Raw genomic sequence first — 27669 nt, forward strand, 5'->3', positions numbered from 1 at the left:
CAGTCAGCAGGGTGGGGCCCAAGAAGGGTGTACCACACTGCTTAATCACTACCCTTCGTCTGAGCACATCGTCAGTTTGATCAGCTCCCAATACTTTAATTTTTCAAACGCATCTATTAAAGGGAGTTTTAGAAATTATAAAAACATGAAATATTGTATTTTATATCAGATACAGAAAATACATTTAAGAAATAGCTCAGAAAAGCACTAGCAAAGACAGGAAGAGACTATAAAAATTAAACTCTTACAGAAGTGTTTAATTTTGACTGTACTTAAAAGAAAGGAGGCAGGAAAAAAGCCAACATGTCTGAGATGGCTTTGGTTCCTTCTAATTCCCAAGATTTAGTGAAACTAAATCACCCTCACATACAATGAAATTTTTGATTTTACCTCAATTCAAGAATTCACTATCTTTTTTTCACCCAGGAAAACAAAGTTTCCTAATCAGTACAGCTACCCACAGTCTCTCCTCCAAACAGCCAAGTCCATGTCAATAATGCTCAGAGTGTTTGTCTAAAATGTGTGTGTAGTGATGAGGCGAGCAGGCCTGCTTTTCATCCTGCCCGGCTCCCACACAGCTTGCTTAGCCCCGGAAATAACAACACACAAACTGTATTTATGTAAACACTGCCTGGCCCATTATATCTAGCCTCTTCTTGGCTAACTCTCATAAATTGCTTTAACCCATATCTAGTAACCTGTGTATCACCACGAGGTCATGGCTTACCAGGAAGATTCTAACCCATGTCCATCTCAGGCTGGAGCGTCATGGTGGTTGCCTGACTCTGCTTTCTTTCTCCCAGAATTCTGTTCTGTCTACTCCACCCACAAAAGGGCTGGCCTATCAAAAGCCAAGGCAGTTTCTTTATTAACCAATGAAAGTAACACATAGACAGATGACCCTCCTACATCATGTATGTTACCTACTTTAAAAATTCAATTACTTCTGATTGTCAGAGCAGTGTGTTCTGTTGGAATGCCACGCTGGGTCTTTTAATAGTTCCAATCACTTACCTTACCCAGCTTCACTTTCTATTACCCTTTGGTCTCATTTAATGTTGCATAATTTCTAAGTTAACTTCAGGTTCCTTGTGTATGGTAAAATTCTTTGCCTCCCAAACATTTCTGAATTTACCCAGCATAAATGCGTTCCTATTCCTTCCTTTGGATAAATGTTTCAACACACACACACACACACACACACACATTTCATCATTTCTCCAAGGCTCTTTAACAAATCCTAGAAAACCTTGGAAAATTTGAAGCAATGAACACTTTGGCTTTTATAATCCATGGAAATGACAACATTCTCTAATCCTAATTCACATGCAACTATTATTTACACATTTACAAAATGTCCAAAACTACTCTGCTGCATGCAAAGAAAGGAAAGAAGGAATCTCTTTATGAATTCTGACCAAGTTTACTCATACAGGTTCCAGAAACCACTCGAGCATGTAAGCTTCTTGCAAAGGCTGTCTTATATCACTTTGGCTAAGTATTTATTGCAATTGCTTGTGTGTGTGCATGTTTGTCTATGTCTGTATGTTGTGTGTGTGTGTGTGTGTGTGTGTGTGTGCATGTGTAGGAGGAGATTTGATGTTTTTCTCAATCTCTCTCTCTCCACCTTGTTCTTTGAGAAAAAGTCTCTCATTGAACCTGGAGCTCCTGAATTGGCTAGACTGGCTTGACAGAATACTGCAAGAAACTTCCTGTCTCTGTCTCCTCAATACTAGGATTACAGGTGTGTGCCACCACCCCAGATTTTACATGGTTGCTGGGAATGAACTCAGGTCCCCATGGTTGCATGTCAAGTGATGGAGTGATGGAGCTGTCTTCTCATTGCCAAGTCACTTTGTTGAACTGTCCTTGTCTTCAGCATAGTGTGTAATCTCTGCCTTAAATCCTGCTGTTGAATGAGTGCGGTAGCATTAGAAGCCTTTTAGTATCTGTAAGAATAAATAAATATTTCCTCACAATATATTATTTTTGATGATGAAGAAATTCTGTAGGGTTTTGCAAACTCTGTGGTTGTGATTTGATTTTTGAACAAGAAATATATTATATAGGTTTACAACATGAAATGAAATTTTTCATCTGACCTCTTGCTTGATCAGTTTCCATACTAATATCCATCAATATATTTAGATTTTTATCATGGGAATTCTTTCAGTGATCTAACACGCGCACACACACACACACATACACATATATACACATTTTCATTCAATACTTTAAAGTGATGTACTATAGCATTCCTCATCACTGCCCTATTTGTGTCATTTTTCATAATAATACATAACCAGCTATATCATTTTTACTGGTATATAGCACTTCAGTGCATGATTATATCATTATTTATCAAACTTGTTTATAATTGGTGGACATTTAGGTTGTACATATTCTTTTATTATCACATTAATAAATTTAATGTGTTATTAAATTAATACATCATACCACACTTTCTTGAAGACCTTTTAAAAATACATCCCAGAAATTAAATAGACGGATGACAAAGTATTGCACTAGAAGCTTCCAAAGACCATGCAATTATATGTGACACAGAGTGGTATTGAACTTCAGGATAGCTAGGCGTACTGGCATTGATACCATGTCCAAGTTGGTCACCTTGATCAATATGCTTGACCATAATCTGTGACAGACACACAGTGTTATTATTCCAACAGTGGGTTCCCTCACCAAACTGTTCAAATTTTGACTATCATATTAGTGAAAAGATGTTATTTTACTTTTGTATAATTATCTTTTTGTTAGAGTGAATACCTTTAAAATTAATTATATTTTATTTATTTAATCTAAGAGTGAAGGACATGCATGTCACAAAACACATGGGGACATAAAAGGACACATGCAGGAGTCAATTCTCTACAATGTGGGACCCAGGTATCTAACTTAGGTAGTTGGACTTGGCAGCAAGAACCTCTACCTTCTGGAAAAATTTTTAAAGGCTCTTGAAATAATATTTTTGAAACAAGTGCTCACTTAGCAGCACAGGTTTGGCACAAATTCAGCAACTTTCACCCTCCCAAAGCAGCCACAGTCGGATGCTATTTTCATGTTGTAAGACATTTGTATTTCTTTTTTCTGAACTGTTAGCATTTATGCTTTTATATTTTCCTATAGAGTGACCAGTTTTGTTCTCACCAACCTTTTTTCTTGTGATACTGGTATTAGCAAAATCAAACCTTTTATAGTATAACTTAATAATTCTTATCTGTGTTATTAGCTTTTTTAATTTGCTTGAGCCAGTTTTTTCATATGAACACTTTAATTCATATGTGGTTCAGCTGAGCAGTGTTTTCTTGTCCATATTTAGAGGTTTGAATCCTTAAGGAAGCCTTCGTGTCTTAGGGTCTCTATTACTGCAGTTAAACACCATGATCAAAAAGCAAGTTGTAAAGGAAAAGGTTTATTCACTTTACCCTTCCACATTGCTGTTCATCACCAAAGGAAGTCAAAACAGGGTAGGAATCTGTAGACAGAGGCTGGTGCAGAGGCCATGGAGAGGTGCTGCTTACTGGTTTGCTCCCCTGATTTGCTCAGCCAGCTTTCTTATAGAACCCAAGGCCAATAACCCAGGGATTGCACTGCCCAATATGGGCTGCTGCACACCCCCCCACACCCCCCCACTCCCCGTTGATCACTACTTAAGAAAATGCCTTACAGCTGGATCTCAAGGAGACATTTCTCCAACTGAGGATCCTTCCTCTTTGAGGACTCTAGCATGCATCAAGTTAACACAAAACCAGCCAGCACACATACCAACAATAAATAAAGCTTGCTTTCTCCATTGCTTGTTTTATTATTTTATCATATATTTTGGTTTTAATATCTGGTACATGTATAACTTATTCTACTGTGCATGCAGTTGTCTTGTATGGCAGATCTGAGCATCAGTTCTTAGGACTGTACCTTGCATTGTAAAGATCACAATACTTAATACAATAGTTTAAGTCTGAGGAAATCACAAGACCTTCACAGGTTTGAGCCAGCAGAATCCCAGCACTAAGAGAAGGAAGTGGACACACAAACCCAGTCTTATGAATAGCTATTTGCAGTGGATACCCACTGGAAAGGAAAAATCAGTTTTCTACAATGAAACAAACTGTACATCAACCACATCTCAGCAAGTCCATGTTCAGGAAGAACTGGTCAACACAAAATGAATTCTACATTTTTATTTTTGTCTGGGTGACTCTGTTTTGCTTTGTTTTATTCGGGCATTTTAATAACACATTTTATAATACATTTGTTTTATTCTCAAAATCTAATAAACATTTTATTTATTTTGCAACCTTTTTACCTAATTGCAACATTTGTCCTTCCTTTTCCTTGCTTCAAACTCTCTTCATTATAAGTTTTCCCTGTCTCCTTCAAGTTTATGACCTCTTTTTTTTGCAAATTGTTATCACATTAATAAATGTGTTTGTATAAAAACATCCATATTCTTAAATAAAACCTGTTGATGCTATATATTACTTTATACATGTTTTCAAAGCTGGCTATTTGACACTGAACTACCAATTGGTTTGCTCTTCCCCAAAGTCATCCTTGCTCAGGTCCTTGATGTTTGGGCAGTGAAGTTGGAAAGACTTTCTGGGTGCATATCTGACATTACAAGGAGACACACTCTCCCTATGAACTCCCTGATCCTCTGGCCCTTACAATCTTTCTACTCTGTCTTCTGTAATGTTTCCTGACTCTATGTGTAGATATGTTCTGTAGATGTATCCACTGCAATAATCTGTTGGCAGAGTCTGTTTGTTCGTTCTGACTGCCCAGACCCAAAATAACCACAGAGAAACTATATTATTTACAATACTGTTTGATCAATAGCTTAAGCATATTGCTAGCTAGCTCTTATATCTAGAATTAACACATTTCTAATATTTTATATTTTACCATGAGACTTGTGGCCTAATGGCGAGGTTCCAGCTGGCAGCTCACATCTTTCCCTTCTGGCAGCTACATGGTGTCTCCCTGACTCTGCCTTATTTCCCCCAGCATTCAGTTTAGTTTTCCCCACCTAGCTCTGTTCTGCCCTGCAATAGGCTCAACGTAGTTTCTTTATTCATTAACCAATAAAAGCAAAACATATACAGGAGGACTTCCCACATCAGGGATTGAACTCCACATCTCTGAGTTTTGATTGTATTTTTTCTGTAACAGTCTCCATGTGTTGCAAAGAAAAATTTCTTTATAAAGGGTAAGGACTACATATATCTCTGGGTATAAAGACAAATGTTAGATTGTTGTTAGGGATTATGCTACTTTATTAAATTGGTGATTGTAGATTCTCCAATAAGAATGATTTCATTGTCATGGCACATAATTCAGTGTATAAGTATGTACACATAACTTAATGAAATTTTCTCATCTTGGCTAATAGTACCCCCTCAATATTCAAAGACTCCCCAACAAAAACCACAGTATCAGACATGAGAAGCACTCTGTTTAGTTTTTGGACAGGTTATCTAAAAGACTCCCAAAACATACAATCTTTTATTGTTGCATTTGGTTACTTCTTGGAGGTGAAAGGTTAAGTCTCTATTGCTGAAGACATATATCCTTCAGAAACAGGGCCAGGAAAAATCTGATCTAGAGTGACCTAAATGTTATCTCTCTAAAGACTAGATTTCATGTGAGTTTCCAAAGTAGGGAGGCAAACAGCAGACCTATTATAATGCCCATTAGCTACATCCATGACCAACATGGCATGATCGCCCTATGGGTAACACACATATCTTGGCTGTAACCAATGCCTCTCTAATTAGACTTAAGACCCCCTCAACAAGAGGAATAGCATGCCTGGCCCTAGAATCCTAGATAGCTACTCAATGCTAATGAAATCATGTTCAGGCATTTTTTTTTGTCTTACTGGTCTTTTATTGTTTACTTTGATTTTTGTTTTTTGTGGTTTTGCAGAGTTTGGATTTTTTGAAAGAGAGAAAGAACACAAAGTCATTTGGGTAATAATCTGGGGGAGAAAAATATGATCAAAATACATTGTATGAAAAAATAAAAGTAAATACATAAGTGAATCAACTTAAAATAAACCAGAAGCATCCTGAGACTCATGCAACCTTGTAATCGTTCTGAAACTTCCAGTTTTCTGTGTGCTTAGAGGCCTGATCTAAAGACTTACATAAACATAAAGGCAGAGCAAATTTTATTCAAAAATTACTCCTGGCCATAGAGAACCTGTAAGTGCCAAACTTCACATAATGGTGAAATGTATAACTAATATTAAAGCAACAGACATTCTACAAAGTGTAAGATTTACATTGTGCTTACATGATTTAAAAAGTTAATATTTGTAAGAAATTAAAAATAAAATATATTTTTTAACTTTGGTAATGTTAACAGAAGAAAATAAGTTATTTCAACATTTAAAGAAATTTCATTACCTGCAATCAATAGATATAAACTATAGTAGCTGAGTTTTGACAGTTATTTACTAGGGAAACAAGTGAATAGTGAGCATTTCCCACTTTAAGAATCTTTTAATGCAACACTAAAAGAGACAGCCATCTGTCCATTTGCCTGCAAATTTAAAGATTCCATTATTTTTTTTCTGCTTTGTAGTACTCCAATGTATAAATGTATTAGATTTTCATTACCAAATCTCAGGTCAAGGGGCATTTAGCTTGTTTCCAGGTTCTGGCTATGAAAAACAATGCTGTTATGAACATAGTTGAGCACATGTTCTTGTGGTATGATTGAGCATCCTTTGGGTAGAGACCCAGAAGTGGTATTGCTAGGTCTTGAGGAAGGTTGTTTCCTAATTTTCTAAAAAATAGCCACACTGATATCCAGAGGGGCTGACCAGTTTGCACTCCCAGCAGCAATGCAGAAGGGTTTCCTTTACCCCACATCCTTTCCATCATATTGAGTGAGACCCAGAAAGACAAAAACCATATGCACTCACTCATAAGTGGCTTTTAAACATAAAGCAAAGAAAACCAGTCTACAATTCACAATCTCAGAAAACCTATATGACAATGAGGACCCTTAGAGAGACATACATGGATCTAATCTACATGGAAAGTAAAAAAAAAAAAAAAAGACAAGATCCCCTGAGTAAATTGGGAGCATGGGGACTATGGGGGAGGGTTAAAGGGGAGGAGAGAGAAAAGGAGGGGAACAGAAAAAATGTGTAATTCAATAAAATCAATGCTAAAAAAGAAGAAAAAGAGACAGATATTGTGAAACTTGAAGGGAAGTTATAGATTGTTTTAGCTCTTTGAATCACTTTGCAATTTAGGAAATATAACTTACCAACCATAATTAGAGATGTTAGGGACTGGTGTGATAGTTTAAAGGGTAAAGGCACTTGCCACCAATTCTAACAACCTGAGATTAATCCTTGGGTCCCATTGGTAAAAGGAAAGAATCAGCTCTGGAAAGTTGTCCTCTGTCTTCCACATGTGCTGTGAAACATTCTCTCCTCTCTCTCTCTCTCTCTCTCTCTCTCTCTCTCTCTCTCTCTCTCTCTCTCTCACACACACACACACACACACACACACACACACACACACACAAACAAACATTTTCTTAAAAGAAGTGGTCAATAAGCAAGGAATGACCTAATATCAGAAGGTACAAAAATCCATATTGTTAAGCAAAGAAAGAATAGAAGTAAAGTTCTAAAATCTAAGTAGGTTCCTATGTGGTGAAACAAATACTGTGTTTTTAAAAATGGTTAGAAAGAGTATATAGCACCATTACTCACTGGCTCTTGCAAATGTAGTCATTTGACAGTGGGTTTTTTTTTTTTTCTCACTAGAGAGAAAGAACAATAAAGTTGAATTTTGGTCATTGATCTCCAGAGATACTCTGAAAAAGTGATTGATTGCAGAAAAGAAATGTAATTTCTGAGACATCAGGTCATTAAAGGAAGACAAATGGCTGCCCTACCTGATCATATTCATGACTCTCAGTGCAGCTGGGAAGATGAAGTTCCATGTAGCTCTGTCTTAACTTAAACAAGTAAAACTGGTACTTTTGTGCTTTTGATTCGCTGGACAAACCAAGGTACCACCTGCATGCTGAATCTACATAGTATGAATTTTTTTAATACTAGGAGTGTTGATTTATACATATCCTCTGAAGCTTCCCTGTTGAAGTTTGTAGGGGAGAAAAGAAATATACAGCTTGAGGGGCTGGGGGTCATGTTTCTTTCCTGGAGAGTAGTACATCTGGGACTGACATTACAAATTAAACCAAAGCCAAAAAATTTATCAGCTTGATAAGGTTTCCTCTGTAAAGTTTATAAAATTAATGACTGTGAATCCCATTTATATAAATAAGGAAACATGGGTTTCTTGACTTATAAAAATATGGGAGTGGCTAATAAAAGAAGACCAATCAGATGCATTTCCTAAAATAACGATGTACTGCTGCTCTAGTACTTGACAACTGAGCATCCTCTTTTAGCAACCTTGAGTGAGATGATTGATGCAAAACTATCACATGAGTTTGTGTTCTGAGAATGTAACCCTGACATAGCAAAAGTTTTAGTTGTTCTAAAATGTTATTTTCTCTCACTGTAAATGGAAAGAATTGATGAGTAAATAAAATCCTGTCCTGGTATGTTCTAGATTTTAAACAGCTCAATATAGCCCATGTGCACATTCAATCATCAAATACAGAGAAAAAAGTTAAAAACCTTGAAATCCCATTGTAGCCAATCATTTTACAATAAATTGTGAAGGAGGTCAAGATACCAAAATACGCAGCCACAAATCCAGCCTTACAGAAAGTAATTGATGGGAAGGTATTTTCAAGGGGACAATGAGCTGATGCCTCTTTTTCTGTTACCCTTCTTCACTTTGCTTACACATGTAAGACTGTCTCGTGTGCAGAAAACTGCCATTTTTAGGCCTGAACTATAAGAATACCAAGATTTTGTGAAATGCATTTAAGTAATAAAGATTAGTATTTAGCATATGTTCTTTAAGCGCTGATGCAAATTCCACCTCTGCCATTATGATTGCACTTTGTGAGCCTCACTGGAGCAAAGTATGACTAATGATTGATGCAGGAGTATCCATGGATCTCTATCTCTGCGTCAATCACTTGAATCCCCTACTTTCTGGTCCACACAGAGAGGACTCACGCCTAGCTCAAAATTCAATCTGCATTGCTGAGCTAAAGTAGAGTTCTGCTTTCTTTCTGTCCTAATTTTTCCATGGTTGCTGCTGGTTGTTGCTATAGTTCAGACTTATTTTTGATCTTCAAAAAAGACAACACAAACAAATCTCTAACTACTTGCAACTGCCTTCACTACTTAATTTATTTTTTTCATTTTTCTCCTTCTGTTTGCCCTCTTGCTCAACTCTCAGTACATTGCTGAGAGTATCCAAATTGAATCTCCATGTCAGAATTGTTTTTAAGAACCACACAAATGGTGCAAACCATAAAATGCTTTAAAAGAATAAAGCATCAAACTGACAGTGGGGCTCAAGGTTTTAGAATACTCAGAGTAAGACTGTTCATTTCTGTGCACCGAGGCAAGATTCATATATGCTGACCCACATGCAACCCTAGAGGCAAAGATACACATACTGGAGTCCTGGGTGTGCTAGTCTAAAGAACTCTGCCTACCCAGGAGGACTTTAAAACTATGCACAACTATCCACTCTAAAGAAAATAAAGCTACAAAATTTGCAGGTAAATGGATAGGTCTGCAGAAAATTATACTGAGGCAGGTAAACCAACCAAGAAAAACAATGGTGCATATTCTCACTATGTACGGATCTTCACATCTTTAGAATTACGTGTGTCACTTAAATTATATGTACAAGATGGGAGAGTAGAAAGAAGCCATTGTAGAGAGAAAGTAAAAAAGAACTTAATTAAGAGGAATAATAGAACACAGGTGGTGTGAAGGGAAAGAGAAAATCAGGAGTTGGGGGATAATTAAGGGAGAATAATATGATGGCAAAGAAGAGAATCAGATGGACAGATAAATGATTAAATAAGTTTGAAAACCCACATAAAAACCTATTATTATAAGAATTTTTATATATATTTTAATTGGAATTGCCCCAAACCAGGAGCTAATGCTCATCCCAGAAACCATAGACTATTAAACCAAAAGTCCAGTTACCTGTATAGGATATCTGCTTGTTATCTGAGTTGTTAGTCAAAGCAGTCCAAGAGACCCCCAAAACAATACAGGTCATTGCCATTGGTCTTGTTGTCCACAGAACTTCAGAGTGAGACCGTTTTGTTTAAGATAACATGCACCAGTCAAAGGACATGGAGAAATCAAGCTGGTACTGAACTAGAAGCCTGCTTTCTAATAGCTCTGTTTTAAGGAGGACAGGTTGCCTACAGAGAAAAGTTACCAAAAGTCTTGCCAGCTGTGAGCCCTGTGAACTGCAACAGTGCTCATCCAGCAAGATATGCCTATTGTTACAAAAGTGACAGAAGTGTCAGAAGGGTAACCAATGTCTGTCAGATTAGATTTAAGTCCAGCTCAAAATGAAGAAATACATAATCTGTACTATAAATCTATCCAAGAACCTGTGACTAGAGTCATCATAGAACCAAAGAAAACTACTACTACTATTTAGTTAAATTAACATAGGAGTAAACTACCTTCTAATGACTTACATTTATATACATAGATTAACCCAGTTCTCAACCTTCATCAAAAAAAAGCTTATTTTTGCAGGGAACCTAAGTTACCACAGAGAAGCACAAATAATCAAAATGTAGAGAATAAGTGGCTGTGCTGGACTCGTTACCAAATGGAACACACAACTCAGGGAACAGCATAGAAAGGGTAGAAAGAGCCAGAGGTTTAGAAAGACTACTGTGATATAGTATTTTCTGGACATTATAGGGATGTTACACTCATAAACTCTTAAAAGATATGGTTGCATACACAAGACCTAAAGGAGATCAAGCAAGTCAGCATTACATTATGGATGTGACTGGCGGCTCACAAGGACTCACTTCTAGTTTATAAACTCCAAGTAGTCTGCGATGGGGCTCCTGATACGTCACCCATGTTACAGTGGACATTCATGTGCTTTCAGGTAACAGTAATTGGTCTCTGTGGGTTATATGGAGTTTTTGTTTATAAATGGAAATGAAGAGGTTAGATGTTGTAGACTATTATTTTAAGATGTGTTTCATCTGTGTATGCTGTGGCACATTTATTTAATGACCCAAAGATGTGTTGCATTTTTTTATGTTGTGTTTGTTTAACTGTGAAGCTATGTTACTTTTCCTGTCTAAAATACCTGATTGGTCTAATAAAGAACTGAATGGACAACAGCAAGGCAGGAGAAAGTATAGGCGGAGCTGAAAGGCAGAGAGAATAAATAGAAGGAGAAAAGACAAAAAAGATCAAGGAGAGAGAAAAGGAGAACTCAAGGCGCCCACCACCAAGCCACACAGCCAACTATGGGGTAAGAAGTTAAATATACATATACATACATATATACATATATGTATATATATGTGTATATATATATATATATATATATATATATATATATATATAGAGAGAGAGAGAGAGAGAGAGAGAGAGAGAGAGAGAAAGGTAAACATCCAGAAGCAAAAAATAGATGGGATAAATTAAGATAAAAAGAAAGCAACTAAGGCTGGGCAGTTATAAAAAATGCTAAGCCTCTATGTGTGGTTTATTTGGAAAGTGGCTGGTGCCCCCCCCCAAAGAACAAAAGACCAAAGAGTAAAAAAATAACCAGCTACACTTAGGAAGGAGAACTGGAATGAATTGGAGCAAAGAATTAGGAGTGGATTTTATAAACATATAATGTATTTCTGTACTCTTAAAAAATATCAACTAATTTAAAACTTCATGGAAGTCAAAATATTTTAATTTAAACCTTTTGGCATCAGTGACAGTTAATTTTTATATGCTTAATAATACCTTAAAATCATTAGTAGATAAAGTATAAAATCAGTATGCAAATTTACACCTAAGAAATGTTCCAAGCCCAGGCAAGCAGTTAATAGATCACTAATAATCACAAGATTTAAATTACATCAGTATTATACAGAAAGAAACAATGGTGATGAGGCAGAAGAGGGACTGGAAATGACACATACATATCCAGCACACTTTTCTTTCTCTAAAAAACCTCGAATTGTTGAAGCCCCTCAGCTAGTGCTGGGGCTTTGTCAGTCCCTTCCCCATCCATGCTGGAATTGTGACTTGTTTGATTTTGTGTAGCTGTTGTGTATACTGTATCCTGGACATGACTGCATTATTGTACTCATGAATTCATAGCGGCTGTGGTTGCCTTTACGGAGTTTTAGTAATTGGATGAATCAATATGTATTATCTTTGATGACAATTCTTTTAAAAATATTTACTATTACTGATATTTTGTCGGATAAAATATAAAAATAGTGGCAAAAGTATAAACGGAGACTGCTCGTTCATTTCATGACCACCCAGACCTGAATAATCACACAAAAACTATATTAATTAAAACACTATTTGACCTATTAACTCAGGCTTCTTATTAACTAACTCTTACATCTTAAATTAACTCATTTCTGTTAATCTGTATATTGCCATTAGGGCTGTGACTTACAGGTGCCAGTATGTTACTCCTTTGGCAGATACATGGCATCTCTTTGACTTTGCCTATTCTCTATATATATATATCTCTTCCAGCCTTGCTATATTCTGCTCTTACATAGGCCAAAGCAGCTTTATTCATTAACCAATAAGAGCAGCACACATGCAGAAGGACATCCCACATCACATAAAATTTGAAAAGTAGATCGGACTGAAAGTATTATGATATTAGTTTGCTATAAAAACAAAAGTAAATGTCTATATTTCGAAGTGAATTGATAACATGCTATCCTTTGATAGTAAAGAATTTGAGATGTAGCGTTATGTGTTATGTATGTGTCAAGCAACAGAAAACATTTGATCTCCCAGAAATCATTACTACTGTATTCACCTGCTTGTAATGAGAAGATCTTGAAAGTTTTGTCTGTTACCTACAGCCAAGATCTTTGGCACAGATGGATGCTCTAAGAAATAAGAACCGTGCCAAAACCTGCTTCGAGTTATTCAATACTGCTTTTTGGATATTTAGTATTAATTTTGTCAGTAATAACATAAGTATATATTATATAAGAAAATAAAGATGAATTATCATGTCCCATGAATTGGTAACAAAGAGGAAAATTGGTAAAAGCTCCCATTTGAGTGTCTGAATTATGTCATATAAAAAATTAGTTGATGGCTCTGGTGTATTTGTGAGTATGCTGGCTAGATTTGGTCAATTTAACACAAGCTAGAGTCACTTGGGGAGATAGAAGTTCAATTAAAAAGATACTTCCCCACAGATTGGCCTGTGTTTAATCCTGAGGGGCATTTCGTTGACTAATGGTTGGTGTGAGAGGGCCATCCCATGTGACTGGGGAGGAATACCACCCTGTGTAAGCAGTCCTGAGTTGTAAGGAAAAGCAGGCTGAGCAAGCCATCGAGATCAAACTAACAAGCTTCTGCTTCAGTTCCTTTCTCAAGGTTCCTGCTTTGAGTTCTTCCCTGACCTTCTTCAGTCATGAACTGCGATGTGGAACTGTAAGCTGTAACACTAATGGGGCCTGTTTATTGTTGTTTCTGTCCCGCCCGGTACCCCAAAGCCAGCAAGCCCCAAAGAAAATCACACATAGGTCTCCATAAATTATAAGCTGATTGGCCCATTAGTTCTAGCCTCTCACTGGCTAACTCTCACAACTTGGTTAACCCATTTTTCTGATCTATGTTAGCCATGTGTCTCAGTACCTTTTTCAGTAGGGCAGATCACATCCTGCTGCTTTGGTGATCTGGGCAGGAGTGGGAGTAATCAACTTCCTCCTTCCCAGAATTCTCCTGTTTACATTGCATCATTTCCACTTCCTGTCTGGTTTTCCTGCCTAGACTTCCTGCCTGGCCAATCAGCATTTATTTAAAGCATGGTTGACAGAATACAGACAATTCTCCTGCACCAGTAAGCTTATATAAACCAATTCCTCCCCATGCCATTGGTTTTTATCACAACAATATAAAGCTAAAATGATTAGTGAAGCTGAAATGCCTAAAATGGTGCTTTCTAAACTCAGTCGCTCTACTTAGAAGCATTACTGCTGAATCTTCACAACTTTAAAATATTCCTGTTAGTGCGGAATTTGAGTCAAGTTTATATAAGCTATCCACATGCTACCTCAAAGGCAGTCTAATTTTTCTGGGAACGATGAACAGAGAATGGCTTTAAAATTGTCATTCAACAATTTAGATATATAATTTAACTTCATATTTAAAGAGTGAGAATAAAAAATAGTTTGGTTAATGTTAAAAATTAGTACACTTTCACAGATGAAATCATCAGGATGGCTATGTTTTCTGCAGCCAGTTCCCTTTAACCTGCTGTCTGAGGAACATGGCATTAATTCAACCTTTGCTATTTATCCAGTTAAATCTATAGCCTTCTCAAGCTTAGAGTGCCTAATTAAACAGATTCTGTGGTTATTCAGAAAATAAGAGTATGTTACTCAATTTAACTTATGTCTTGTTATCACATTGTGATCAGAAATCAATCAATTTACTTTACTATTATCAATAAAAATGCTGAAGCATTTGTACAATGTTTACAACTCAGTATTTTGAAGCAACACATTCTGTCTGGGGATGACTTCTCATGAGGGGCTGATTTCTACTATAGTTATATAATGATGTTAGCCAAGGCTTCTGATAGTAGCAATTGAAGAGGAATGAATTTTTATAAGGCATGCTCATGCAGAAGGGATGTGGAATATGTGTATATGTATTGCTTTTTTTTGGTTGATGAATAAAGCTGCTTTGGCCAGTGACTTAGCAGAGGTAAAGTCAGACAGGATATCTAAAAGAGATAGAGAGATAGAGTAGGCAGAGTCAAGGAAACACCTTGTAGTATCCAAAGGAGAAGGATGCCAGAACATTACCAGTAAGCTACAGCCCCATGAAGATACATAGATGAATAGAAATGGGTTAATTTAAAATATAAGAGCTAGCTAGGAAAATGCCTGAGCCATTGGCCAAACAGTGTTGTAATGAATATAGTTTCTGTGTGATTATTTGGGTCTAGGCATCCAGGAAACAAAAATGCAGTCTCTGGTTACACAGAAGAATAAGCACAGTGTGAGAAAATACACTCTTTAGATGCCTTCCTACATTTGAATTTAGTGTAGTGCTCCAAATCCCTCTGTGGCATTTTGAGGATAAGCTATTTGGAAAGACCAAGAACCAATATAGTATGTCTTAAGAAAGCAATAACCCTACACAAAGAAAGTCATTAAATGATTTTCAAATGTTTTAAGTTACTTTTGGTAAAATAGAGACTAGAACTTATTTCAGAACTGTTCTGGTTTTTTGCAGATTAATGGCAGGAAAAGAAATTTACTTAAGATCTATAACTATGTGAAATATTTATATGACTCTGATCAGATGAAGCAAAGGGGATACAAGTATGCAAATCTTGAAGTTAGTGCTTCTTAATATTATTGCTATATTATACCCTTTAATTCATTACTTTCTCTAATTAATTTTCCAGTTAGTTTGGTCAGCAGTTATTATACTCAATTTTAAATATATATATATATAGCACCTAGGTGAAATCCTTAGCTGCTGAAATATAAGAAAAAAAGTTAAGTGATAAAAACACACCAGGGAAAACATGGATCCTGTGCTCAAAACAACAGCATCTTTACACCCTTAGTTGTTTTAATTATGGCTATAGCCTATGTGGTTGAAACAAGTCTGAATGTTTAATTTCTTTTGGCCATTGATTTATACAGATATTAGTTAATATTCTGTTTATACATAAATTTATAAAAAAGTAATTTGAAAATTGTTTGATGCAAATAGACTAGAACACTATGTCTCAGTAGAACTCCTTTTTTTCCTCTCTTGCTTCCTTCATTCCTTCCCTCCTTACCTTTGCTTTGTTTTATGGGGCACAGTATTAGGGATTCATCTAGGGCCTTACACATGGTAGTCAAGTACTCTGGGAGTTATAGCCCCAACTCTGACTTGCCACTATTTATGTCTTAGTATGAATAAATCTTTATTGTGGGATCTTGGTCCCAGTTTTGTGCTGGTTGTTTTTATGTTTTGTCTTCTAACTTGATAGAGGTTACAGTCATTCAGGAAAAAGAAACCTCAATTGAGAAAATGCCTCCAACAAACTGCCTGTCTATAGGGGAATTTTCTTGATTAACAGTTGTGTGGGAGGGCCTCACTCACTGTGCAGTGTCACCTCTGAGGAAGTAATCCTGAGCAGCTCATGGGGAGTAAGACAGAATGCAGCACTCATTCACAGCCTCTTCATCAAGTCCTGCTTCCCGTTTTCTGCCTTGGGTTGTTGTCTTGACTTCTGTTATAATATCTTGTGATTTGGAAATGTAAGTCTAATAAATCCTTTCCTTTCCATGTTGCTTTTGGTCCTGGTATTTATCACAGTTATACGAAACTAAACTAAGAAAGATTTGTAGGACATTTGGCAATATCACGGACTTACTAGATTCCTGTAACACACTCCCATTTGTGACAATAAAACAAAAGATGTAGACACTTTCAAATGAGTCCTGGGAATCAAAATCATTCCTGACTGAGACTTAAGACTTTAATGTTTCCCCTGATTTTTGTGTTTAAAAACAGGCTATTTACTGGGTATGGCAACACATGCCTTTGGTCACAGCACTCTTAGCATAGATAGGCAGATTTTATGATTTCATAACCAGCCTGGTCTACATAGCTGTGATTACTATAATTCTTTCTTCCTAATCTCATTGACTAATAGTCCAGAAGGTAATCATACACATTGATTATGAAAGTTCTCTAATGCTTTTGATTGATTTCACTTTAGAAATCTGTAATTGATTGCTCAGTAAAAGTGTATAAGACCAATATTCTCTATCATTACATGTGGATAACATTTTGCCTGTGTCCTTTGAAAGTCAAATGCAGTTGTTTCTTAATATAAAATCATTGGCCTATACACTCTTGTGTCTTTTTAATATGCTATTTCATTTTTTTGAGCGATAAACACTGGCTATTGAAAAGGCAGATGCTGTTCCATCCTCTGCTTTAGTAGTCTGTTGGAACACGGTTCAATAAAGCAGTCATGTGAGGAGAATTTTTAATGTTTTTAAGAAAGCTCCAAAAGAACTTGTGATCTCAGTTTCTTATAAAAACATGGAATTGTTCTTAGAATATGCTTTTGTGCCCCTGACAGGTATAGTACATGGGAGTGAGTTTACTAAGATTATTCATTACAACTGACTGTCATTTGTTTATATGCATGTATGGAAAACCATGTTTTTGTCACATGTGGCTTGTCCTTGTAATTGTACACTTTACTCATGTGACTTTTCTTAAACCTCAGATTATAAATTGTCTTCCGTTCTGAATAAAGTTGTCTATTGTGTGACTTTAGTTAGCCTCACTTATCAGCTCCATTCCCCATGCCCCACACCCCCTAGAGCAGTAAACAGCAATGTTTACTTTCTACCACATTTCAAACATATGCTCATGTTTTCCTTCTTGTAGTAGTTTGATACACATTTTTTTTTGTGTGTTGGTTATTATGGTTACGTTAAATAAAGGATATATTTACTTTTTTACTTTTAATTTTTTTCTGTGTATGTATGAGTGTTTTGCCTGCATGTTCCTCTATGCACCATGTGTACATCGTGTACAGTACATGGAGAGGTCAGAAGAGGCATTGAATCCTTGGGGATTGAAGTTAGAGGTGCTGGGAATCAAACCCAGGTTTTGGAAGTGTAAGCAGTGCATTTAATCACTGAGCCCTCTTTACAGCCCCTTACTTAAAAGGGCTTAATATAAGATCTTTCAGTACTTTTCCTTCAACTATGTTTTCTTAAGTTTATTATTATTATTATCATTATTATTATTATCATCCTTATTATTAGTAGTAGTAGTATTTGGATTTTTTTTCTGTGTGATAGTTTTTTTAATTCTTCAACATTTCCTATTCTTTACAAGTTGAATTATTTTTGTTTACAATATTTGACACTTATACTCATTTTCTTTTTTTCTTTCTGCACTTTCTTGCCATTATTTCTATGCCTTCACTCATTTTATTTCCTTTAAGTCATTATATGCTGTACTTACTTGTGTTCTTATTTATAGTTAAATCTTTATTTTAAATTATTCTTTTAGGTCTATTTATGTCCTGGACTCTCTCATCTCAATGAGCCTTTTATTTCTGGCTTTTGTGTCTACTATAATTTATTCACTACTTTTAGTTTATTTTGAAATAGATTAGTTAAGGTTCTGATGCTGGGGGTTCTTTCTGGCATGTTTCAACTGATATTGAGTGACGTTAATTGGATATTTATTCTCCTTTTCTCTTTAACAATATTTTTAAGAATTTGGCCTGTAAACGGTAGTATTTTTGCAAATAGATTTCCATGAACCTTCTCAAGGAAATACTTCTCAAGAATTTTTTTTTAATTTTTTTAGTAGCTGGTTTAAAATGTGGTGGTTTACTCTCCACTTCCTGGCTTTTGACCTTCCTCATCATCTGATTTCTCTTTTTGAAGGGTTCATTCTGTGAGGTCTCCCTTTCTAAGCATGCTGAAAGTTCTAGCGCTTACTGCTGGAGCCACTTTAAAAATGACTGTTGGGTGTGTGTCATCATGTTACGATTTTGGACATGGTCATTTACTGTCGATTGTTCTTTTCACATTGGCCACTGTGCCTTGCAGAAAGTCATCCTAAGAGGGAACCTTAGGAAAATGCTTCTATAAGACCCAGCTGTAGGATGTTTTCTTAATTAGTGATTGATGGGGAGGGCCCAGACCATTGTGTACAGGGCCAATCCCTGGGTGGTGGTCCTTGATTCTAATAGAAGGCAGGCTGAGCAAACCACGGAGAGCAAGTCAGTTCCTGCCCTTGCTGTTGTAAATAACAAACTGTTATGTGGAAGTGCAAAAGAAATGAACCCTTTACTCCTCAAGTTGCCTTTGGTCAAGTTATTTTATCATTGTAATAGTGACCCTTTAAGAAAGGAGGTTTCGGTTTGCTTCAGAAGAGTGATTTTTGGCAGCTTGCCCCTATTCTAGTGTATGGCCCTATACATGTGCACAGACGGCACTGATTGGACTCAGTGGGTTATGAAAATAGGGCAGGAAGTTGGGGATATATGAGGGATGTCTGGAAGAACTTGGAAATAAAGCAAGGGGAGGATATATATATATATATATATATATATATATATATATATATAAATTCTAAAACAATGAATTGTTAAAACTCTATGAAGTAGCTTTTCTTGATCATTTTTTCAGATAAAGATATGTATAAATGGTGATTAAGCAAATTTAGAGAGGAGAAAGAGCAGAGATACATTTTTATGCATGTTGGTATTAAGACTGGCCTTTAATTCACTATTCTTAACTTACCCAAGATTATTGTGACTGAAAAGTCATACTGAAAAATATGGCTTGTAGTGTTGGGTAAAGTTCCTTTGTGTCCAGACAACCAACCATTTGCCATTATAAAACTTTGTTGAGCTTTACCCAGCTGGAGACAGACATCCTTGACAACATCCTTCACTTTGCTGAGTTCCTCTGGGTCTGGTGAAGGTGTAAGTGACAAACAATCCCACACCAGTTCAGAATTATGGATAATAAAAGAATTTATAGATATAGTTCTCCTTAGTTATGATAAAAGATAAAGTATATATAAGTATTGTGAACGTAATTCTTATTTGATATCTGTTTTGTTATATGTAATTTTACTGTTAAAGTTATAGCCTTCCTTTTTTGTTTAAACAGAAAAGGGAAAATGGTTTAGGACGTCCTTCTGTTTATGTGTTGCTTTTATTGGTTAATGAATAAAGAAACTGCCTTGGCATTTTGATAAGGTAGAACTTAGGTAGGAGGGGAAAACAGAACTGAATGCTGGAAGGAAGAAAGCAGAGTCAGAGAGAAGCCATGGATCCTCCGCCTGAGATGGACGCCAGTTAGAATCTTGCCAGTAAGCCACAGACACATGGCAGTGCACAGAATAATGGAGATGGGTTAAATTAATATGTAAGAGTTAGCCAATAAGAAGGTAGAGCTAATGGGACAAGCAGTGTTTTAACGAATACAATTTCTGTGTGGTTATTTTGGAGCTTAGCTATCTGGGTGGCCAGGACAAACAAGCAGGCCCTCAACCTGCAACAGTCTGGTATTTTTTTTCTAGTATCAATGCTCTTTAGGACTTGGCACTTACTTCTGACTAGGGTATCTAAAGTTTAAAGGGCTATAGCTTAGTAAAGCCATAGGACATTCACTCATAAAATGTTTTGCTGGATTAATCATTCTTAATAATGGAGAAAACACATTTATTTAATATGCACCTTGTTCAAAGACTCATTTTTATCTTAAATATGTTTGTTGTAGCTATAGTTATAAAAACTTTAATCTGTAAATACATACAAAAATATATTTTACATTTTTTGTTTATTTGTGTGTGTGCATATGTGAGTGACATCCCACACTGGGCAAATGTAGGTCAGATATAGTTACAGAAATGCACACATTCACATACTCAGGGATCATATAAAAATACTAACCTGGAAGCTCTAATGTGTAGGCAAAGGACCTGTAGGGTAAAAAGAGAGAAGAAGAAACAAATGTGGCAGCAGAAGGGGCCTGGACCTGAGTAGAAACTTGAAGAGGAGAGAACAAGGCCCACTCAAAACAGTTCATTCAAAATTGTGTATCCATAAGAGAGATAATGAACATTCAGGTTAGTAGTGTTATCAATGGGTGGATACTAAAATGAAGTAGAATCATACGGTAGGCAGAAGTCAACTTCTGTAATTACTATAGGTCATGGTGAAGAATTTAAGTTTTGTGTAAAGTCTGATTGAAAGCCATCAGATTGTTTTCAAAAGAAGCCTATCATAACCCAGCTGTATTGTGAAATAAATCGAGTACATGCTGTTGGAACAAATGGAGTAATATCATCAGCTTAATTGAGGCAGCAAAAATTTACTTAATCCTTTTGAATTTCATGTATTATGTTTTAAAAGATAAATGACACAAACATTAATTAAAAAGAATTTTGTAAGTTTAAATGAAAATACACAATAATTCTTTTGACATGTATGTCAAACAAATTGTAATAAATGTAGGTTCATTCTTCCTGTTCTACTTGTGTTTTCTCCTTAATTCTTCAGAATAAGCCTATGTTAATTGTTCTTTCTTCTGTGTGCTTATGATATTTCTTACCTATAGAAATCACTTTAATTTTTTATCTCATAAATATGTTTAGAGCAGTATGCACATATGCAGTACTTAATGATTTTAAAAGTTTCAGTGTACATATGCACATATACCAACTATGTGATATTCATGTATTATCAACAAGATTTTAAGTGTAAAGCATATATAAAGAATGTTAGTACAATGTTCTGGTTAGATTTTTCTCAACATGACATAAATCTAGATATATGTGAGAAGAGGTAGTCACAATAGAAAAAAATGCCTCTGTTTGATTGGCCTGTAGCATGCCTGTAGGATTTTCCTAATTAGTGATTGATGTGGAAGGGTCCAGCCTATTGTGAGCAATGCCATCCCGGGGCATATAATCCTGGGGTGGATAAGAAAGCAGGCTGAGGAAGCTTTATGGTAGAAGCCAGTAATCAAAATTCTTCCATGGCTCCTGGTACTGTTCTTGCCTCCAACTTCCTGCCCTGAGTTTAGCCCTGACTTCCTTCAGTGATGACCTGTGACGTGGAAGCATAAGCCAAATAAGTATTTTCTCTCACATAATTATGTCCATGAAATACTTAGTTGACTTTAATAAATTCTTAGCTATTATTGAATTTTTTCCTGGATCTACCTATAGGAAATCTGAAAGTAGAACAAGGTTATGGTCTGTGGTAAGTTTTGAGCTTGAGGAAGATAGAATAACCCACAGAAAAGACCCAATAATTAATCATTCATAAATGAAATGAAGTTCAAAGGAAGTGTGGAAAATGTTCACATACCAGGGAATGACTCATTTAGATCCACATGTGGCACCTACTACACATGTGCAAAGAGCTGAGCATCTGACTTTCTCACACAATCTGGCTGAGACATCAAAACCTAAACACCCAGATTAAACACTTCAGACCCTGAATTGCTTTAATACACGTAAAGCAATAAATCTCCAGAATAAAAGACACATAAAATGGCAGAGTTCAATGAAAAGCCATGTGCAAGCCATGTTTGTGTGTGATTTATTGGACAAAGGGTGAAAGCTAAAAGCCCCTTCCTTGCCTCCTGTGTTAATATTAATGCAGAATTAGCAACATCATGTACTTCATAGTGTGCAGAAGTAAACATGATCAATTTCTTTGACATTTCAGAGTGGAGCATGAAGTCAACTTATTGTGATTTTCTAATAAAAGAATCACAGAAGGAATAAAATGAGATCGAATGCAAGCACAGCAAGACTGAGTACTCACAACTACATAATTTTTAATGCTGGATTGTGTTTTTGTGGTGCCTTTCAAGAAAAATAGAAAGAGGACACTTTTCAATACCACATAATTAAAACAAATAATGGTTGCTCTATTTTGCTTACTTTGCATTTGTGATTTATATGTTTTGCTGAATACATAGTTAAAGCCATGTTGGCTCTGTAGGAACAGCAGCATACCCCTGCATGCTCCATAAATCATGTACAAAAGTGCTGTGAGTACCACCATTTACTGAGAGCAACTGATGTTTTCTATAAACATACTATTAATATGAGCATCAAATGCAAAATGCATACTAATGTAGTTCAATATTTGACAGGATCAGCTGAGTAGTATTAAGTCATTTTCTCTCTTCAGTTGCCACTTCCTTCCACATCCAATTAATTCTGTCTTCTTGTAGGTGTCCACCATGCAAAGATATGTTTGACTATTGCTATATGTCAAGGAAGAATTATGTGTACCACAAAAACCAACCTAACAGTCTAAGCTTTGATAATTCCAGATTACCTTTTATTCAGTTACTTTATCTCCACAATCAAAAAAAAGTATTAAAGTCATTACCATCCAAACAGCTATAAAAGTCTCCAGAAAAACTCTACATGAAGTGAGCTGTTAAACAGACAGAACAAATATAGTATATGTGGCCAGATTCATAAAGAGCAAATTAAAGTGAATGACATTCATATTCTAAAGAAAAAATCCAAACCTCAAAGAAAGAATTAAAAGTATATTTCCTTACTGGGAAAAGCAAACTATTTTATCTCCATGGTTCATTTACACAATGGAGTACTACACAGCAGAAAAAAATAATGTCATCATGAATTTGCAGACAAATGGATGGAGCAAGAAAACATCATTTTGAATGAGGCAACCCAGGCCTGGAAAGACATCATATATACTCACTCATAAGTGGTTTCTAAACATAAAGCAAATAAAACCAGCCTACAAATCACAATCCCAGAGAAGTTAGACAACAATGAGGACACTAAGAGAGAGCAGGGCAGGATAAAGGCACTGGGACTTGTTTTTACGAGATGTTTTGGCTTTTTGGGACCTTAGTCTATATGAATGCATAGCTCCCTAGACCTGGATGGGGGGGGCTTGGACTTCCCAAAGGGCAGGGTTTTCTGCCCTCTCTCAAGTGAGACATTTCATTGTATGGGCTACTAAGCTCAACCAGCTTGTATATTATAAAGGTTTCTTGATTTCAAAATTTGAGTCTAAGGATATGTTGCTTTGGAAAAGAGGTTCTTCTTTTGTCTCCACAGAAGATGAGCACCTGTGGATTGCTTCCATACCAATATGGTTTGATGGAACAAGATCCCCTGAAAGGTTACTGTGAACACCCACACAAAGAAAATACTTTGTCCAATAAACAGCAGGAAGCAGTTTGGAGATACTGTGCCCATATTCCCAAAATTTGTCTATAATGTTTCTTTTCCATTAGAGAGGAATATGCTATAGAGATGGATACTTTGCATTGGTATGGATCTTGCTCTTTTGGTAAAAATTTAAGGTCAATCTTGCTATATGTATATTTCTGCTCTTGATTAAAGTATTGGAATTGTGTCGTTCATTTAAAAATGTAATGTATAATTAAGAAATATAGGTTAATAGATAGTCATCTATAATAGTCAAGCTTGTAGTCATGTTAGTTAGGTTTTCTAGATATATAGTTGGAAAATCTCTTAAAGTGTTATATTTTATCATTGATCATATCTTGCCTGAAAAGTTGGCCTTGTAGTCCTTATGTTTCATAGCTGGGTTAGACTGTTGATGCCTTTTAACATTCTCCCTAATACTGGCTTAACAAATGTAGGCCACTAAGTCATATATTTGAGGAACAAATTAATTTTCACTTCAGCTTATATTCTACAGTGTGTTGTGTGCATGCATGCATATATGTGTATGTATGTATGCTATGTTGGCATGTGTGTGTGCACATATGTGTGCAGATATACTTGCTTATGCACACATGTTGAGGTCAAAGATCAATTTCAGGTGTCATCCTCTACCAAACTACTGCCTTATTTTTTGAGACGGGGATTCTTCTTGAATAAAAGTTTTATATTTCCTCTAAACTGGCTATCCTGTGGCATCAGCATTTGCCTATATTTACTGCCCTCCCCCAACACTGGGGTTACAAATGTACACCACCACATTCAACTTTTATGTCAGGGTTAAGATTTAAACTCGTGTCTTCATGCCTGTGCAGCAGACATTTATGTTATGTAAAAATGTATTGCATTCATTCATTTTTCACAATATTTGCTTAACTAAGAAAAATGTATTTCTTTTGTTTAATTATGTAAAGACATGTTGCTGTTTTACCTTGCCTAAGACATCTGATTGATCCAACAAAACGCTGAATGACCAATATCAAGGGAGGAGGGATAGATAGGACTTTCAGACAGGGAAAGTAAGTAGGAGGAGGAGGAGGAATTTGGGCAAAAGAGACACCAGGAAGACATCAGGGGTTAGCCAGACAGACACGGAGGAAGCAGGAAAGCAGGGCATATAGAATGAAAGAAAGGTAAAAAGCCCCAAGCAAAATATAGATGAATAATAATAGAAACAGGTTAAATAGAGTTAAAAGGGCTATTGGGAGAAGCATAAGCTAGAGCCATGTATTTATAATCAATAAGTCTCCATGTCTTTATTTGGGAGCTGGCTGGTGGCCCAAAAAATTCCACCTACACCGTGCTAAACAACTATCATGGTAGGTAACAGCATGGAAATTTCTCGTCTCTGTTTAAGTCACTGTTTCATAAACTTTATTATTAACCATGGGAAAAGTTATCATACATTTGAATTCACATTTTCATAAGATTAAATGTGTATAGGAAAGTTTTATTTGTTGAAAATCATATAGGAATATTTTGGTCTCATCATTGCTTATAAATGTGTGTGCATATAAAAGAAAAAAATCCAATATAATCCTTATACAACTCTTAATTTTCTGATATATTCAGTATGTCTATTGTTATTGCATATGTAGTTTTTATCTGTTTAAAATGATATTAAATATGAAATATGTAAATACTATGATAACATAGTATTTTAGGCTCAGTATAAAAACTAAAATTATTATGAATAAAATGATTTTATGTCATTGTTTAAACTTTTAAATAAGGAGTCTTATGAACTATAACAGTACAAAATGCCATCTAGAGATTTTAAAAACAATGTTTTATTTTAAATAAAAGTCAATTTGCATTTGTGCCTCATAAATCATTTTCAGACAATATGTTGCCATTTATTCAGCTTTAGCACAGATAACAGGTTAAAGGTAAATAACTTCTTTTTTAAGTCTTAATTCAATCTGTGAATGAATTCAAATTAATCTTTAATCTAAATTTAGCTTTTCTAGTTCCTTGTAATTGGAATTTAAGAAGTAAAGACTTTTAAAAAAATCCATTACTGACTTCAAAAATATGTCATGGTAATCACTCTTATCTCCTCTGCAGGAAACGTACCATCTCAAATTCAATTTCTTGAAAATCTGCGAGAATGAACTGAGTATTTATCATTTGTCCTGAGCCTCTATCTGTTTATCAACCAGGATTTTTTTTCTATTAAAGGTATGTCAGTGTAGAAGCAAGACATCTTCAGACCATTCACAACTTGGTCTGTCTGGCATAAGAACAACAGAACAGGTGTAAAAATGCCAATGGAAAGCTCCACATCCTCTCTGCCTGTGTCTGTGGTGTCATAAGGCTTAAGGTCAAATTGTATCTTTATCATCTCTACTTCCACTCCTTGAAATTGCTCTGTTCATGTGCAGAGAATGAGAGATCTTGGAACATTCAGTGTTAAGTGGAATATCTCCAAATCCCTCACCCTCAGGACACTTCAGAACTCTACAGAAGAGGACACAGAAAGATTGTAAGATTCAGGGAGGACAGAGGACATCAAGGAAAAAGTATCTTTCAGACACAACAGAACTGAGACGTAGATGAACTCCCAGAGACTGAGATAGCATGCACAGGGACTGCACATTTCTAAGCCAGATGGGGTCTCAACACTGAGAGAAGAAAATAGACACAAGCTCCAATCTCCAACACCAAAGTTAGCTCCAATTGAAAAGCGCAAAGAAAAATTAATTTGCTCCAAGGAAGTCTCAGTGGGTATACAAACCACTACAGCAATACAATTAAGAGCAGGACCCATACCCAGCAATTAAAGACCAACACAAAACAAACTCAAAGGTATTTTTGGAGATTGTCACATAATTCCTTCTTTGGACGTTTTTAAAAACTGAACTTCATGATCTTTTGCTTGTACATTCCAATTGTATTTTGATGAGTTTCATTGCTGTGTGTGTATCTGTTTTTCCTGATCTTTGTTTATTTTTGGTTCTTAGTTTATTCCTTTTGTTTTATCCTTCTTTGTCTTTCATATTTGCCTGTTTTCTGAAAGTGAAAGGAGGCATGGAGATAGGTGGGGAGGAGGGGAGTAGATGGGTGAGCAGAAATATTTTGTATTAAATTTTTTTCAATTTGAAAAAAAAAAGAAGAAATAAATAGCTTCGTTTGTTCTAAGTGAAGCTATGCCTTCCTGGGCAACCAACTTTCCCTTGAAGGAAACCCTTCATCTACTGCTTTCTTTCCCCTCTATCCTTAGACATATTTTGGTGGACACACAGGGACAACATATACTAAAACAGGCCAGAGATACCATGAGCAAGGAAGGAAGAATAAAGGTAATTTATTTTCCCACTCTTATTTCCAAGAAACCCAGAGTACTTCAATCCCCAAAATAGGAAGCAGAAGCTAAAAGCCTTAATGTTGGGGATCATTGACCAACTTGTTTTCTGTTAAACAAGTAAAAGCTAAGCCGAAAGATGCAAAATTGGGAAACTCAGGTCTCCCAATTCCAAGCCCAGCATTCTTGTCCTTCCCTGATGCTCTGCTGGTATCATTTTTATCAATTCTGTTTCTGAATAAATACTCTGTTCAAGTCCTGCTAGCAGACTGCAGTTGCCCAGTCTCCTGTCTTGATGCTTGTTCTACCATCCCTGTTCTTGTCCATGGTTCTTGAAGAGGTTTTCTCCTCAGAGACACTGCATGATCATCCTAACTAAAATTCCCCAGCATTCTTTCCAAGCAGACATTTAATACAAGCTGGAATCATATTTCTGTTG

General features: G+C 35.9%; 1 long non-coding RNA gene across 1 annotated transcript; it reads right to left on the reverse strand.

Moving 5' to 3' along the window:
* Positions 1 to 1517: 1517 nt before the first annotated feature.
* LOC142842621 (uncharacterized) lies at positions 1518 to 26030 on the reverse strand. The gene is made up of 3 exons (XR_012909417.1): positions 25952 to 26030; positions 20628 to 20656; positions 1518 to 1949 (listed from the first exon to the last, which is right to left on the reverse strand). It is a non-coding gene; the product is annotated as an uncharacterized LOC142842621 (long non-coding RNA).
* Positions 26031 to 27669: the final 1639 nt, after the last annotated feature.

Source organism: Microtus pennsylvanicus, chromosome 1 (genome assembly GCF_037038515.1).
Source record: "Microtus pennsylvanicus isolate mMicPen1 chromosome 1, mMicPen1.hap1, whole genome shotgun sequence".
NCBI classification, from domain to species: Eukaryota; Metazoa; Chordata; class Mammalia; order Rodentia; family Cricetidae; genus Microtus; species Microtus pennsylvanicus.